This window comes from Neoarius graeffei, chromosome 27, assembly GCF_027579695.1.
Source record: "Neoarius graeffei isolate fNeoGra1 chromosome 27, fNeoGra1.pri, whole genome shotgun sequence".
Taxonomy (NCBI): Eukaryota; Metazoa; Chordata; class Actinopteri; order Siluriformes; family Ariidae; genus Neoarius; species Neoarius graeffei.
The window spans coordinates 45,397,182-45,414,305 of NC_083595.1; positions in this window are offsets into that span (position 1 = coordinate 45,397,182).

Genomic DNA, 17,124 nt, shown 5'->3' on the forward strand with positions numbered 1-17,124 from the left:
AGAATTTCATCAAAATCCACCCATAACCCCCCCACCCCCCACCCCCCATAAATTTTCAGTCAAATAATTTTTTTTGCTTTAATCCATGATACTGCTATTCGGCCCGTAGGCACAAACAACAGCAAGAGCCCTCTCCCCAATCCGAAGGCACAGAGAGGCGACCCTCTCGTTCACTGGGGTAAACTTCAACACATGGCGGCTGAGCTGGGGAGCTATAAGCAAGCCCACACCAGCCTGCCACCACTCACCATGGGCGACTCCAGAGAAGTGGAGAGTCCAGCCCCTTGCGAGGAGCTGGGTTCCAGAGCCCAAGCTGTGTGTGGAGGTGAGCCCGACTATCTCTAGCCGGTACCTCTCAACCTCCCGCACAAGCTCAGGCTCTCCCCACCCCCAGTGAAATGACATTCCATGTCCCAACAGCTAGCCGCTGTGTTCGGGGATCAGGTCGTCGAGGCCCCTACCTTTGACTGCCGCCCAATCCACACTGCACCAGCCCCCTACGGCTATCTCTGTGGGTGGTGAACCCACAGGAGGTCAGGCCCACGTCACCACTTCGGGCTGAGCCCAGCCGGGCCCCGTGGGCAAAGGCCCGGCCACCAAGTGCTCACATACGAGCCCCAACCCCGGGGCTGGCTCCAGGGTGGGGCCCCAGCTGTGCCATACCGGGTGACGTCACGGTCCTTGATCGATTATTATCCATAAGGGTTTTGGTGAACTGCTCTTTTATTATTATTATTATTATATCCACATTAGGGCGGCATGGTGGTGTAGTGGTTAGCGCTGTCGCCTCACAGCAAGAAGGTCCTGGGTTCGAGCCCCGGGGCCGGCGAGGGCCTTTCTGTGTGGAGTTTGCATGTTCTCCCCGTGTCCGCGTGGGTTTCCTCCGGGTGCTCCGGTTTCCCCCACAGTCCAAAGACATGCAGGTTAGGTTAACTGGTGACTCTAAATTGACCGTAGGTGTGAATGTGAGTGTGAATGGTTGTCTGTGTCTATGTGTCAGCACTGTGATGACCTGGCGACTTGTCCAGGGTGTACTCCGCCTTTCGCCCGTAGTCAGCTGGGATAGGCTCCAGCTTGCCTGCGACCCTGTAGAAGGATAAAGCGGCTACAGATAATGAGATGAGATGAGATGAGATGAGATGAGATATCCACATTAACTGTATATGAGCAATCGCGCACGCTGATTGGTTACTCTATTACTAGGCTATCAGCTCATATACCATGAGTAGAGAAAAACAAAATGGCAAAGCGTGTTGCTGAACCAACCGAGGACAAAATAAAAACTACTGAAAAAAACCCAAAAAAATATACAAAAAAAGGGAAAAAATTGAATAAAATTATTTAATGATAAGAATGTATCTTTTTTAATTTTTCAAGAATTATTATTATTATTATAGCATTTTTCACAAATTGCTCCTGTCATTTCGCCGGGTTGTTTACATTGGAAATGATTTTGTCAGACGTTTTGTATAAAGTTTTTATTTACCGAATTTGCAAAAAATAAAAATGTTCTGTTTCTCAAAATCCAGTGAATGTAGATAGAATAAAACAGTTATTCCACTCAATCTCGTCGTACATGGCTTATAGCCGACTCGGTGCTCTGCGCCTCATCAGCTATCAGCTCATATACGACTCAATTTTGTGTAATAACTGTTAATTATTTTTTCGCGGTCCGGTTTCCATCAAATCCTGTGCTCTGATTGGCTGGCGAGCAGGTCCCTATCCTACGATATGGACCACGGACCTCTGGCGACTCGCTCGTTCACAACAACAACAAACATAGTAGCAATTTTTGTCAACATTTATTTTCGCATTTCTCAGGAGAATAACATTAATGGATAGCGATAACGACAGTGTTCACAGTGAAAGCGAGTTTTACTACCCTGATGAAGAAGAAATAAAAGAAAACCTTTCAGGAGAAAGCTAAAAACCTCTAACTGTTGCTAACGCTGAGCAAAAACATGGCTGAATCCTGAATGACTCAATTTTGTATAAATAGGGGACTACATAGGCGGCAAAATGTAGTTTTTTTCCTGCCATGGAAGTGCACTTGGATACCGAGGAGGAAGCAATGTGCATTACAGCCGTGATTGAGGATTCAAAATAGCGCCTTGGCTCGGTTTTCCCTTTCGGGTGCTCTCGTTTTCTATTAGAATTTGGGAAAGAAAAAAATAAATACATTATTTACCAGCTTAAGGTCGGTCTGTATGGTGAAATACCGTGACCTCGGCCTTGAATACTGACCTCAGCCCAGAGGGCCTCGCTCAGTACTTTCAAGACCTCGGTCACGGTATTTCACGATACGGACCTCCCAGCTGGTAAATTATATATATATATATATATATATATATATATATATATATATATATATATATATATATGTCACTCAGATCTGTGATGTATTTTGCATGAAAAATGTGAATTTTTCAATATGAGAAGATAAACTTCATATCTTCAAGCCAACGTGTGATTTTTTTTATTTTATTTTAAATATAGACACATTCACAAACAAAAAAGGACCCAAATTTATCAAAACAATTCACTGAGTTCCTCACAAGTGAATATATTGAAAAAATATGTCACAATTATAGTTCTTGATGTCCTGGATGTAGTTCGTATGAAAGATATGAAAGGCGTATTTCCCAGTAAAACACCATCATCTACGTTTTATATATATATATATATATATATATATATATATATATATATATATATATATATATATATATATATTACTATTTGGAGCACAAATAGATACAGATATCTACAAATACATATAAATGCATTCCACCTTGACTTTTAACAAAAGAAGAATCGGTTGCTCATGCCTCGGTAACAATGGGAAAAGAAACAGATGGAGGTCTGCATGTGAGCTGAAAAAAAGCAGTCAGACACCATCATGAGTGTATTAGAATAAGGAGTATGTTGAGCAGTAATGGGAGAGTGTTGGGCTGAAACACACACACGTGCACGCGCACACACACACACACACTCAAGCATACACATGCTGTTTTAGAGTCTAACAGATGAGGTGAGCAGGCCGGAGCTGTCAAAGCCCCAGGAGGAATAAGAGAGCCTTTTCTTATCCCAGCCAAAGCTTGGGGATTGTTCTAAATTTGTTTCGGTTGGGGCGGCCTCTGCCTTAATGAGGTGTCTGAGAGCCCTGTGTAACACACACAAACACACGAACACACACCCACATGTGTACAGTACATGCAGGCAAAGTTATGAAGATGTGAACTGACATTCACAAACATACTTAATGGTAGGAATGTGAACACTACCACATTGAGTATATAAACACATTTTTAAACAAGCGCCCACACCACACAATCTGTAATGTCTACATGAACCCAACCAAGATGCGGCTCTCTCCAAGCCTCGAACTTTCCTGTCTGCTAAATCATACAGTGTCTTTTTCACACTCATGCTGTTCAACAAGTGTTGGGCTGCCATCATTCTCCCAGTTTACTTCCTTAAAGGAAAAATCCACCATGAGCATGTGATCTTCAGTTGCGTACATGAATTTTCCACAATGCCATTTAACCAGTGTTGTAGTCGAGTCACTAAACCTCAAGTCCGATTCCAGTCAAGAGTCCCTGGCGTTCAAGTCCAAGTCAAGTCCAAGACATTAAAGAAAATTTTGAGTTGAGTCCGAGTTGAGTCAAGCCCACTACTGATCCAAGTCGAATCAGACACAAGCCCCGCCCACTATCAATAGGGCAAATAACATGAGAGAGGGTTAACACTAGCTAGTTCATTGCTCAGCAAGCAAGCCCCGCTATCAACAGAGCAATGAACATAGCGTGTCACTTCCTTCTCTGGGTGGAGTCTTACCAAATAGCGATTGAAGTTTGAGGTTGTCCCCATCGTCTTCTTGATAGCTCTTCTACACATGGAACACATAGCAGTGCATTTTTTCCCACTGCACAAGAAGTCTGTAGAAGCAAAGCGGACAATCCTAGGGGTGTTCTCTCCAGGCATTTTAGCGCCATTAACATTAGTTTGTTCCTGAACAGGTGACTGTGCGTTCTCTTGCATGAAATTAGTATAAAAATGAATGTAGATATAAATATAATTATCTTATGCCAAATTATTGTGGCACATTACAAAAATAAAGAAAAAAATCTGAGTCCTCATCTCCAATTTACGAGTCCGAATGCAGTTAATGCATGAGTCAGAGTCCAAGCCCGAGTCATCAGTGCTCAAGTCCAAGTCAAGTCACGAGTCCTTAAAATTAGGGCACGAGTCAGACTCGAGTCCTGGACTCAAGTACTACAAGCCTGCATTTGACTACTCCCTGACCATCAGTTTCACCAGGGTGATTTAGCCCTTCATCAGCACTTTAGTCCTTGAAGGGATTCTCCAGCAAATTTACTCTCAAACTTATGTTATGTAAAAGTATTCATAGATTTCAACAGTCAAACATTCATTTTCGGAGACCAAATAGTGTTCTAGAAAAATTTAATTTTATTAAAATACCAGATGGACCTCCTACGGAAGTGACATATGCGATGACGTGGTATGGTGGAAGCTTGGAGCAACTCGGTTGCTTATGTCCTCTGCTTACATCATGGTTTTGCTAGTTTTACAAGTATTTTTTACCAAATTTATAGTTTTTTTTTTTTAAATAAGTAAGGTGTGCCTCATTGCATAGCATATAAATGCCTAAATGATGCTAAAAAGAAGGACAAGAAGCTATCTTTTCACCGTTTACCTGGCCAGGATTGTCCGATTATTCACAAGAAATGGATTCATGCCATCGGAAGATCTCAAAACAATCTGCATGTGGTGTCCTACTTATGCTCCAAACATTCTGAATCATCTGGTTTTGATGAATTGACAGAATTAAAGGAAAGATTAATGAAGGCTTCTAGAATAAAAAGAAAGATAAAAGATGATGCCGTGCCAACAACATTTGCCCATCATTCAGCTCCAAAAGTCCGCCGATGGAGTGTTGAGTGGCAACAGAGACAATAATACCGGGAAGTTAGTTTCAACTTTGTTCTACCGTGATTCTTTGTAGTAGATTATCGGTGTCTTACCTGGTGAATTGTAATTGGTATTCCGATGTGTTGTCAGCTCTTCAGCATCTGGAAGAAAATACGGGTAACAAAGAAAACACTGACATTAAAGAACAATCACAGACAGATCGAGAGACGGCGCATTCGATTGAGCTTCAGGTACGGGCGACTACACTCCAGATAATAGAATTACTCAGAACATTTTGCATGAAACTCACTCACTTGAAATTTACAAAGTTTAATTTCATTGTAGTTTCAGTTTGATTTTTATTTATGTGCTCGGAACGTGAGTTGATCAGAAAGAGGGATATTTCTGTGTAAACAGATGAACCAGTCAGTATTGAAATCTAGACAGAGACAGTTATCTTCGAAGACAAGATTATTCAGTGTTCTTTGTTGGGAGATGAAAGAGTCTCATTAGATGATTCGTTCAAACTCTACTAGCAAAACCATGATGTAAGCAGAGGATATAAACAGCCGAGTTGCTCCAAGATTTCACTATGCCACGTCATCGCATACGTCACTTCCATGGGAGGCCCGTCTGGTATTTAAATAAAAAATTAGATTTTCTAGAACACTATTTGGTCTCCGAAAATGAATGTTTTACTGTTGAAATCTATGAATACATTTACTTAACATACGTTTAAGAGTAAATTCGCTGGAGGGTCCCTTTAATCTGTCCAGCTGTCTCACCTCTGCTTCTGTACTGTACACTCTGCTCATCCAGATCAGCTTCCAACATTTCAGCTTTCATGCTCATGCCAGTGTCAATACCATCACGCTCGTCATTTTGTAGATGGCTAACTAGCCAAGCCAAGTCTTCACAATGACATCAGTACCAACCAACAAGTTACCAGAGTTGCTACATATTTTATTTTTTTTTTTGGTTACCACTTTGAGCACTTGTTATGGAATGAATTTTCATCACCAGTCCATCATCATCACTGTTACATGCCTCATCAGCTATCAGCTCATGTACGACTTGATTTTGTGGAATAACTGTTAAATATGTATATATTTAACAGTTATTCCACAAAATCAAGTCGTACATATTGCTGGGTTTCACATGATGTCACATCCGTCTCAAATTCTAAGCTATTCAAAACTTTAGCTGGTGGTCTACCAAAGCTCAATTGACAAAGTGTTTGTATGGAGAAGGTGCATTGCTTGCATGAAAACTGTCTTACACTTGCGTTAAGTTGTTCAAATGGATCAAATCATGAAACTGATAAAAGTTTCTTCAGGGTTCCCCGTGAACTAATAAAAAAGGTGAACGAACAGGATTTCACAAAAAGACGTCGAGAAAGGTGGCTTTTGAACCTCTCAGTGAAATCGGAGATAGCCGAGTCGAAGCGTGCTCGAGTTTGCAGTGATCACTTGGTGAAAGGTTTGTATCCCTCTTAGCTACGTCCTTAGTGTTTTCCAAGTACTTTTCTTGCTGTATGTCATTATTTTATGGTACTTTTTTTAGTCAAGATGCACTAAAGTCCCCAGCTGTTTCTTTGTTTCCTCCCCACAAAGTCCATATGCATGAAGGTCATGACAAAATTCTTCCCCAGCCGTACAGTTACAATGCGCCGTGATCACTTCTCCGTCTTGTTTAACTAAGATCCAGGTCTTCAAAGGGGTTTCTGATGATCTTTGTGAATGATTTAGCTGAGAGATAAGAGCCAACACAAGTGAGAATCAAGCGAACTGTTATTTGTTTACACTTCAGCTTGCAGCACTTTATTGTAAAGATGTGAACAAAAAGCTTAAAAAAAATACTTACACGGGCAAAAACAATACAGGATTCATTCTGCAGCGACTTGATAGCGAGGTCCTTTACCCAGTCACATACAAATAAGTTGTAAGCCTCCGTACTCTTCCACGCATTCATCTGTTTTGCGGTGTAGAAGGACATCTGCAACACCAGATAGTTCGAGATGTCGGGGAACTCGACTGAAGGGTCGTTTTTGAGATCGTATGAAAAATCCTTTTTTCCCAGACTGTAGGGGTCGATTTCATTGCACATAGCAATCTTCTGAATATATCTAAAGTGAGCAGTGGCTTCTATATTAAAAACGTACTCTGATAAGTTATCGCTAGTTGTTTGCACTACGGCAGCCTTTAGACCACCAGCTATTTCACTTCTGGTAAAATCGCTACGAAAAGTCACGTGACTGAAACCCAGCAATACAGTACCATGCATAAGCTAATTATAGTGTTTGGGAAAATCTGGAATATATATATATATATATATATATATACCGTATATATAGTGTGTATATATATAAATAAATTTCTTTTTCATTTAAGTTTGGAAATGAATAGGACACTTTAGCATCTCATCTCATCTCATTATCTGTAGCCGCTTTATCCTTCTACAGGGTCGCAGGCGAGCTGGAGCCTATCCCAGCTGACTACAGGCGAAAGGCAGGGTACACCCTGGACAAGTCGCCAGGTCATCACAGGGCTGATACATAGACACAGACAACCATTCACACTCACATTCACACCTACGCTCAATTTAGAGTCACCAGTTAACCTAACCTGCATGTCTTTGGACTGTGGGGGAAACCGGAGCACCCGGAGGAAACCCACGCGGACACGGGGAGAACATGCAAACTCCACACAGAAAGGCCCTCGCCGGCCACGGGGCTCGAACCCGGACCCTCTTGCTGTGAGGCGACAGCGCTAACCACTACACCACCGTGCCGCCCACACTTTAGCATTTTTAAAAATATTTAAAACAAAGAAAGTAAATGTTCAATATCTCATTAATTTAATTTTCAGTATTTTAATAGTCAAGATTCTGCATTTTTACTGTCCCTTTTTAAATGTAAGCAAATGTCTGATTTCGACCATGTAAACTCCATTGTACAAAAGATTCAGATTTCCCTCATGCCTAATCTCTTCTCTTCTATTAAAGCATGTGTTCAAATGACACTCTGATACATTTGACCTTAAATATGTCTCAAATAAGGTTTTGCTCAATCTTATCGAGTCCATGCCAGCTCAAGTGCCCACTGTTATTAAACAAAAAGGGGACGTCCCAAATATTAAGCAACTCTGGAATTTCACTCAAGTTGTGAGATCCAGTGAGACTCTATTTTTGTCTTCTGCTGTGACTTTTCTCTCTTGCTCAGGCAAGCATACCCTCACTGTAGGGTACTTCATTCATCCATACACCTGAGCTACACTAGCACTGTTGGAAGAATTGCTGCTCTGTAGGTGGGCAGATGATTTTTTTTTTTACCCCCATAAGCCCGTAGCGTCTTACACAGAGCAGGTCGATGCAGGGTGACAGCATGGCTCTAACACCTGTCTTCTCCCAACTGGGACAGAATGAGACAGGGAGAGGATTAGAGTCACTCTGGTCACCTACATGAAGACACTGGATTTTATATATATATATATATATATATATATATATATATATATATATATGTAAAATCCAGTCAAATGTATCACGGAGTGGACCATTTCTATAATTCTACACTGTGGACACACAGTTGGACTGTAATATTTTTCCAGGAGTGTGTAGGTTTGACTCCAGGCCTTGACACTGGTCTATTTGCTGAATTCCACTGGTACCTTAAAATATAATGAGGTCTAAAAATGTACTTCTTCTAATCTGGGATGGTTTTCCCAAAAGTATAGGTCGAATGGCAAATTTAGCTTCACATTGGACATGCTCTCTTGGATAGATAAAAAGATCTAGACATTGTGGAAAACTGGGCGAAGTTAAGAATAAAGTTGTGTGACATGAGAATTGAGATTAGTTTACTTTCAAAAGAAGAAGAACGACTTCATTCATCACATGTTCTTGTACACTTGTGAAATTCCTCTCTGCATTTAACCCATCTGAAGCCGTGAAAACACACATGCACACACTAGTGAGCAATGAGCACACACACATACCCAGAGTAGTGGGCTACAGCACCTGGGTGGCAGTTGGGGGTTCGATGCCTTGATCAAGGGCACTTCAGCCCAAGGCTGCCCCATGTTAACCTAATCTGCATGTCTTTGGACTGTGAGGGAACCCGGAGCACCTAGAGGAAACCCACGCAGACACGGGGAGAACATACAAACTCCATACAGAAAGGCTCTCATCGACCGCGGGGCTTGAACCCAGAACCTTCTTGCTGTGAGATGACAGTGCTAACCACTACACCACCGTGCCACCCATAAGCAGATAAAGTTTCACGCCATAATTTATGAACGGTTCGTAACTTATGCAAACTTGAAAACACCTGCAAAAATTCACAAACATTTGTGTTATCCATATGACCAAAATAACTTGAACATTTTGCCTTACTAAGTACGAGAATTTGTGGGAATTTTACTGAAGAGCAAAATGCAGCGTGGTGTCAATTCATATAGATTTCTTTAGCACTCAGAGCCCGTTTACATGAGGACGCTGTCGGGTAAAAACGACTAAATATTTTATCGTAAGTGCCTTTCGTCTACATGGGGACGGCGTTTCCGAGGCTGAAAAACAGAAAAAATTGAAAACGCCTTCCAGAGTGGATAAGTTTAAAAACAGCCCCCATTGCATATCTGTCTAAACTACCCAATACGCGAAACTCTGCTCGGATCTGCTCACGTCGGGTACGCGTTTACGTCATACATAATGTCATATACTGTACATGCCAGCCCGGGAAGTAAGAAAATAAGTAAAAAAGTAAGAGCATGTCTGATTACATCGATCCAACGGACCTTCAAGCTGCTCTGGCAGCTTTAATAAACGTCCAGGAGTCCTTCGAACATCTATACCGAATCTGCACATATACCGTTAATGAACAGAGGCGGGTATAGTATGCTCTTACTTTTTTACTTACTTTCTTACTTACCATAGCCAGAGTAGTCAAAGTTTTCGCGGCGCAGATGTGCAGATCAGACAAGACGGAAGACGTTGCGCATGCGTGCAGACATAGCGGAGGTCTTTCACAGCACCACCTAGCCGCCTGGCATGCACATCCAATTGAATTCCACACATTTATGCGTCACTGTATAGACGCAGATTTCCTGCATGAAAACGGTTGTGTAGACGTGGAAAAAAGTGAGAACGAAAACGGACTTTTGCATTTTTGTTTCAGATCGTCCCCGTGTAAAGTGGGCCTCAAAGTGTCTTTACTACATCCTTGGAAATCACTTTAGGAATGATGATTGTGTGTGAAAATTAATACTATCACCAGCCACACAGTACTGTATGTATTGAATTTGAGTTAGACATTGTCATTTAGGAGGGCATTTATTTTTCTTACAATTTCTTACTGTATCACAAAACCGTGAGAAGGTTTCACAAAATCCCCAAATCTAAATTGGTGAAATATACACTCACTGGCCACTTTAATAATAAATTGTTCTTGATTCTAAGAACCCAGTGTGGTCTTCTGCTGTTGCACACTGAGATGCTTTTCTACTCACCATGGTTGTAAAGAGTGATTATATAATAATAATAATAATACAACCCCAATTCCAAAAAAGTTGGGACAAAGTACAAATTGTAAATAAAAATGGAATGCAATGATGTGGAAGTTTCAAAATTCCATATTTTATTCAGAATAGAACATAGATGACATATCAAATGTTTAAACTGAGAAAATGTATCATTTAAAGAGAAAAATTAGGTGATTGTAAATTTCATGACAACACCACATCTCAAAAAAGTTGGGACAAGGCCATGTTTACCACTGTGAGACATCCCCTTTCCTCTTTACAACAGTCTGTAAACGTCTGGGGACTGAGGAGACAAGTTGCTCAAGTTTAGGGATAGGAATGTTAACCCATTCTTGTCTAATGTAGGATTCTAGTTGCTCAACTGTCTTAGGTCTTTTTTGTCGTATCTTCCGTTTTATGATGTGCCAAATGTTTTCTATGGGTGAAAGATCTGGACTGCAGGCTGGCCAGTTCAGTACCCGGACCCTTCTTCTACGCAGCCATGATGCTGTAATTGATGCAGTATGTGGTTTGGCATTGTCATGTTGGAAAATGCAAGGTCTTCCCTGAAAGAGACGTCGTCTGGATGGGAGCATATGTTGCTCTAGAACCTGGATATACCTTTCAGCATTGATGGTGTCTTTCCAGATGTGTAAACTGCTCATGCCACACGCACTAATGCAACCCCATACCATCAGAGATGCAGGCTTCTGAACTGAGCGCTGATAACAACTTGGGTTGTCCTTCTCCTCTTTAGTCCAAATGACACGGCGTCCCTGATTTCCATAAAGAACTTCAAATTTTGATTCGTCTGACCACAGAACAGTTTTCCACTTTGCCACAGTCCATTTTAAATGAGCCTTGGCCCAGAGAAGACGTCTGCACTTCTGGATCATGTTTAGATACGGCTTCTTCTTTGAACTATAGAGTTTTAGCTGGCAACGGCGGATGGCACGGTGAATTGTGTTCACAGATAATGTTCTCTGGAAATATCCCTGAGCCCATTTTCTGATTTCCAATACAGAAGCATGCCTGTATGTGATGCAGTGCCGTCTAAGGGCCCGAAGATCACGGGCACCCAGTATGGTTTTCCGGCCTTGACCCTTACGCACAGAGATTCTTCCAGATTCTCTGAATCTTTTGATGATATTATGCACTGTAGATGATGATATGTTCAAACTCTTTGCAATTTTACACTGTCGAACTCCTTTCTGATATTGCTCCACTATTTGTCGGCACAGAATTAGGGGGATTGGTGATCCTCTTCCCATCTTTACTTCTGAGAGCCGCTGCCACTCCAAGATGCTCTTTTTATACCCAGTCATGTTAATGACCTATTGCCAATTGACCTAATGAGTTGCAATTTGGTCCTCCAGCTGTTCCTTTTTTGTACCTTTAACTTTTCCAGCCTCTTATTGCCCCTGTCCCAACTTTTTTGAGATGTGTTGCTGTCATGAAATTTCAAATGAGCCAATATTTGGCATGAAATTTCAAAAAGTCTCATTTTCGACATTTGATATGTTGTCCATGTTCTATTGTGAATACAATATCAGTTTTTGAGATTTGTAAATTATTGCATTCCGTTTTTATTTACAATTTGTACTTTGTCCCAACTTTTTTGGAATCGGGGTTGTAATAATAATAATAATTTCAATTTTTATAGTGCCTTTCTCACACCCAAGGTCACTTTACAATTAGAGAGGGGGAAAAAAGTCCATTAAAAGAGGGTCAGGATGTAATTCTAGTGGTGTAGCTGCCCACAGTCCCACCAAAAGTCACGCAAAGGTATGTCTCACACCGCCTGCACAGCCGCTGCGACGCCACCAAGCAACATCGCCTGGAACACCACACCAAGCACAGAAGCACCGCCGCACAGAGCTCCGGACAACCCTGATGTTGAAAAGAGCAGTGATCTCACTGCAGTCCATAGCAAGGAACACAGGCATCACCCATAGTGGACCAAAGCCTGAAGGGAACCAACGCCCAAAACTGGGTCCGGAACCACACCACAACCGGTGGACAAAACACTCAAACAAACTCACAAGTAACACTCAAGTAAACTCTAGAGACTGTTGTTTGTGTGTGAAAAACCCAGAAGATCAGCTGTTTCTGAAATACTCAGACCAGTCCATCTGGCTCGAACCAACACCCATGCCACAGTGAAAGAAAGTCAAAGTTTGAGATCACACTTTTTTTTTCCATTATGATGTTTGAACATCGTGAACATTACCTGAAGCTCTTGATTTGTATCTGCATGATTTGATGCACTGTGCTGCTGTCAAGGGATCGGCTGACCAGAGAACTGCATCAAACAGCAGGTGGATGTATGTTGGGGTGTTCCTAATAAAGTGTGGATGTAGTATGAACTTTAAAATTTCTTATTAAATTTCCCAATTAGAAAAGCACTTGGAGAGCGCAGACCTCCGCCAAGAATCCTTTAAAAAAATCCGGGATCCAGAAGGTGATCCGGATCACCACCAAAATTTAATGGATTGTTACTTGTGCCCAGTCAGACCTCTGGAAAAAAAATTTCAGAGCAATCCGTTCATAACGTTTTCCGTAATGTTGCTAACAAACAAACAAACAAACCAACGCTACCGAAAACATAACCTCCTTGGCGGAGGTAACAAGTTCACAGCTCAGTTGCCAACAGCTTTCAGAGGGCCTGGGAAACGGTTTCTATTACTCACACCTTGTGAAGAGAACACATTTATGCCACAACCTGTTTTATTGTTTTGTTTTTTTATTGTTTTGTTATGCCTTTGACGTAGTGTATAATTATCATAAAAGTGACATGTTTGAGATGACATTTCTAAGAGATTTTTTTTTCTTTCAGATCCATACTTGCCACAGCTATTGAAAACAATTTGCACACAAATAAAACCTAATTTAGCTATTGTTTCCTCCACCTACCGGTACAGTATGTTGCATAAATCACCGGTGACACATCCAGTAAATTTGTGGGCAATTAGTGGGTGTGTTAAAGATTAGTACTGTTTGGATTCTTAGTATTTTAAGAACTGGGTGTTTATTTACACCCATGCTTACCCTGAAAAAGGGTACTCTTGACCCTGATTGGTGAAAAAAGGACACTAGAAAATCAAATCACAATTCCATTAGCGTTTTAATTGTTCTAACTTACTGTTTTGGTGCAATGCAGTGTTGTCAACTGGGACTTGACACTACTTTCTGAGAGATTACGTAGCACGTCAGCAACCTTTTGTATTCCTCAACACGTTAATCAGACTTGTGTTCTCCATAATAACAATATAAACCAAGCACAAAACTGACGAACTACAGCCAGAGCGTTAAGCCATAGCTTTGATTCATCAGTCTTTGTGTGCATTTGTAAAACACAACACCTGCTTCCTTAGAGCCACAGGCGCTTAACAGCATGATTGCTGCACTTGCACCTGACATAATCTTTGAATGAAAGAAAGTGACACTAGGTGGAAAGGCAGGTTGAATGCAATACAATAGTGTTTTGTTCGAGCTGTTATTTGCTTTTTCTGTTACACCTTCTTTTCCGACTAGCATGTTCACACAGCTTCGTTCTGGTGACTCTTCTCATCATATTTTAGCCTCCCGACACCGGGCTGCAACTTAAAAGGGCATTTCAGGGGCATGGGCTTACACTCTGTACAAGGGTGCATTAAATAAACTTGGAGATACTGATGCCAAGTCATTGATGATTGTCCCTCCTGGCACCGGCTGCCAAAAAAGTCTTCGCCGAGTCTTAAGCTGCAGATCACTGCGAGTGTTAATCTTCTTATACTTAAGGTATCAGGTTCGCCTTTGATGTTGCTAAACATGTTGATCTTGCCCAAGAAGGGAATCCAGACATAGTGTAGCTGTGAGTGAGACAGATGCTTTTATTTTGTCTGACTTGGGCGTTTGAGACTTTCTGCCTCAGTCATTGTTGCTGAAAAGAAAAAATAATAATAATAAATAAATAAATAAACAGATTTTTTTAAAAAGGTTTTCCAGCATGTAGCAAATGATTTATTAGAAACTATTTGACCACATTTACATTGATGCACAGACAGCTTATTAATTTTTTACACATAGCTTGATTAAGCATGTTTGTGTTGTATTATATTGCACTGTATAGACCCCTTCGCAGTAAACGTCATTCATACGTAAGTGGAAATTGCGCGCGCAGCCTGGACCCAAAAAAGACTCAGAAATGCCTAGTTGTTGTGTTGTCGGGTGTCAGAATCGTAGCAGTGATGGGGTTAAAATGTTCAGAATTCCAGCAGGATCTCACCCATTCCAAAAAAATCGCCGACGTCTATGACTACAAGCCATCAAACGTGTAGACTGGGATGAAAGCGCCATCAAAAATGCGCGGGTTTGCAGCGCCCATTTCATCACAGGTAAGATCAGGCTATTTATTAAATCTTTCTTTTTTATTCTTTCTAGTCTTCGTTTATTGATGTAGCAAAATACTTTGGTAACGTTTGTCTGATTAGCTGGGTCATAGTTACACAATGTAATGAATATTGTTAGCATGTTAACTTAGCTTTGCATGCAATTTTGTTTGTAGGAGAGGTCTCGCTTGACTCAAGCAGTCCAGATTTTGTGCCATCATTATTTGTGTATGCCAAAAATCACAATTTTAAAGCAAGGATGGAAAGGTAAAATTGTGTGCCCTCACTCTAAATGCCAACTTACGTTGACTGCTCTAACCTAGCTCCCGCCCCGTTCAGTTTCATTTCTGCTCTCTGCCTCTCGCTTTTTACGCAGCTCTGATTTCTCTTAGCTGCACTCTTTACACTATCATTCCTTTCATGCCATTACCTCCTGCAAATTGCTGTTTAGTGTTGGTATTTGCTGTTGTAGCTAAAGCCACATTGCCATCACATCACTGGCATAATTTGATTAAAACAAAATGAATATGAATGTCCCATTGTTAATCAAGTTGTACATGCCCGCACATAACATAATCCTATGCATCTAAAGACTTGTAGGCACGAAGTTTTTCGTGGGTGTACACTGAAGTCTTGTCAATAAGGTACGAGTATATATCTGGCCATTGTATACCAGGGAACTTACTAACATCGTCCGTCCACTCTTTAATTAAATGCGGATCCAGTAGGCGATGTCCACTTGTTAGAGTTAACTTATTTATGTAGCATTCTCGATCTTGTAACGACAATTGTTTGGCATAATCTGACAGCTCATAATGCCGGTCTACGGGCAGCGCCATTGTTTCTGGGTCCAGGCTGCGCGCGCATCCTGCCAACGGTCGGTTTGTTTACAAACATGCGAAGGGGTCTATAATATTTTATTCTATCCACATTCCCCAGATATGAGCAATTGCGCACTCTGATTGGCTACTTTATTACTAGGCTATCAGCTCATATACCATGAGCAGAGAAAAACAAAATGGCGGAGCACGTTTCTGAACCAGCTGAGGACAAAATAAAACTCGACTCGAAAATAAACCCCCCAAAAAATACAAAAAAAAGCAACAAAATATGGAATAAAAGTATTTAATGGTAAGAATGTATCTTTTTTAAATTTTCTCCAGAATTAATATTGTAGCATTTTTCACAAATTGCTCCTGTCATTTCACTGGTTTGTTTACATTCTAAGCAGAAATTATTTTGGCGAATGTTTTGTATAAAGTTTTCATTTCTGGAATTTGCAAAAAAATAAAAATGTTCTGTTTCTCAAAAGCTAGTGAATGTGGATGTAATAAAACAGTTATTCCACTCAATCTCGTCGTACATGGCTTATAGCTGACTCGGTGCTATGCGCCTCATTGGCTATCAGCTCATGTATGACTCGATTCCATGGAATAACCATTAATCTGAGCAAAAGTTTTGAAAAAACCTCCAAAAAATACAAAAAAAAGCAACTAAATATGGAATAAAAGTATTTGATGATAAGAACATATCTTTTTTATTGATTTATTTTTCAAGAATTATTATTATAGCATTTTTCACAAATTGTTCCTGTCATTTCACCGGTTTGTTTACATTCTAAGCAGAAATTACTTTCTTGGATGTTTTGTATATATTTTTTATTTCTCGAATTTGCAAAAAATAAAAATGCTCTGTTTCTCAAAATCCAGTGAATGTGGAGAGAATAAAACAGTTATTCCAATTAATCTTGTCGTACACAGTTTATAGCTATCGGCTCATGTACGACTCGATTTCGTGGAATAACTGTTAATTTTTTTTTTAGTGGTCCGGTTTCCATTAAATCCTGCGCTCTGATTGGTTGGCGAGCGGGTCTGTATCCTACGATACAAACTCCAGTTACGGACCCTGGTTACGGACCTCTGGCGACTCACTCGTTCACAACAACAACAAACACAGTAGCATTTTTGTCAACATTTATCTTTTTTTTATAAGATTTATTCATAAGATTATCAAAAACCTTATAAATTTTTGCCAGCATTTCTCAGGAGAATAACATTAATTTTACATCATGGATAGCGATAACGACATTGTTCACAGCGAAAGCGAGTTTTACTACTCTGAGGAAGAAGAAATAAAAGAAAACATTTCAGGAGAAAGCTAAAAACCTCTAACTGTTGCTAATGCTGAGCAAAAACATGGCTGAATCCTGAATTACTCAATTTTGTATAAATAGGGGACTACATAGGCGGCAAAATATAGTTTTTTTCCTGCCATGGAAGTGCACTTGAATACCGAGGAGGAAGCAA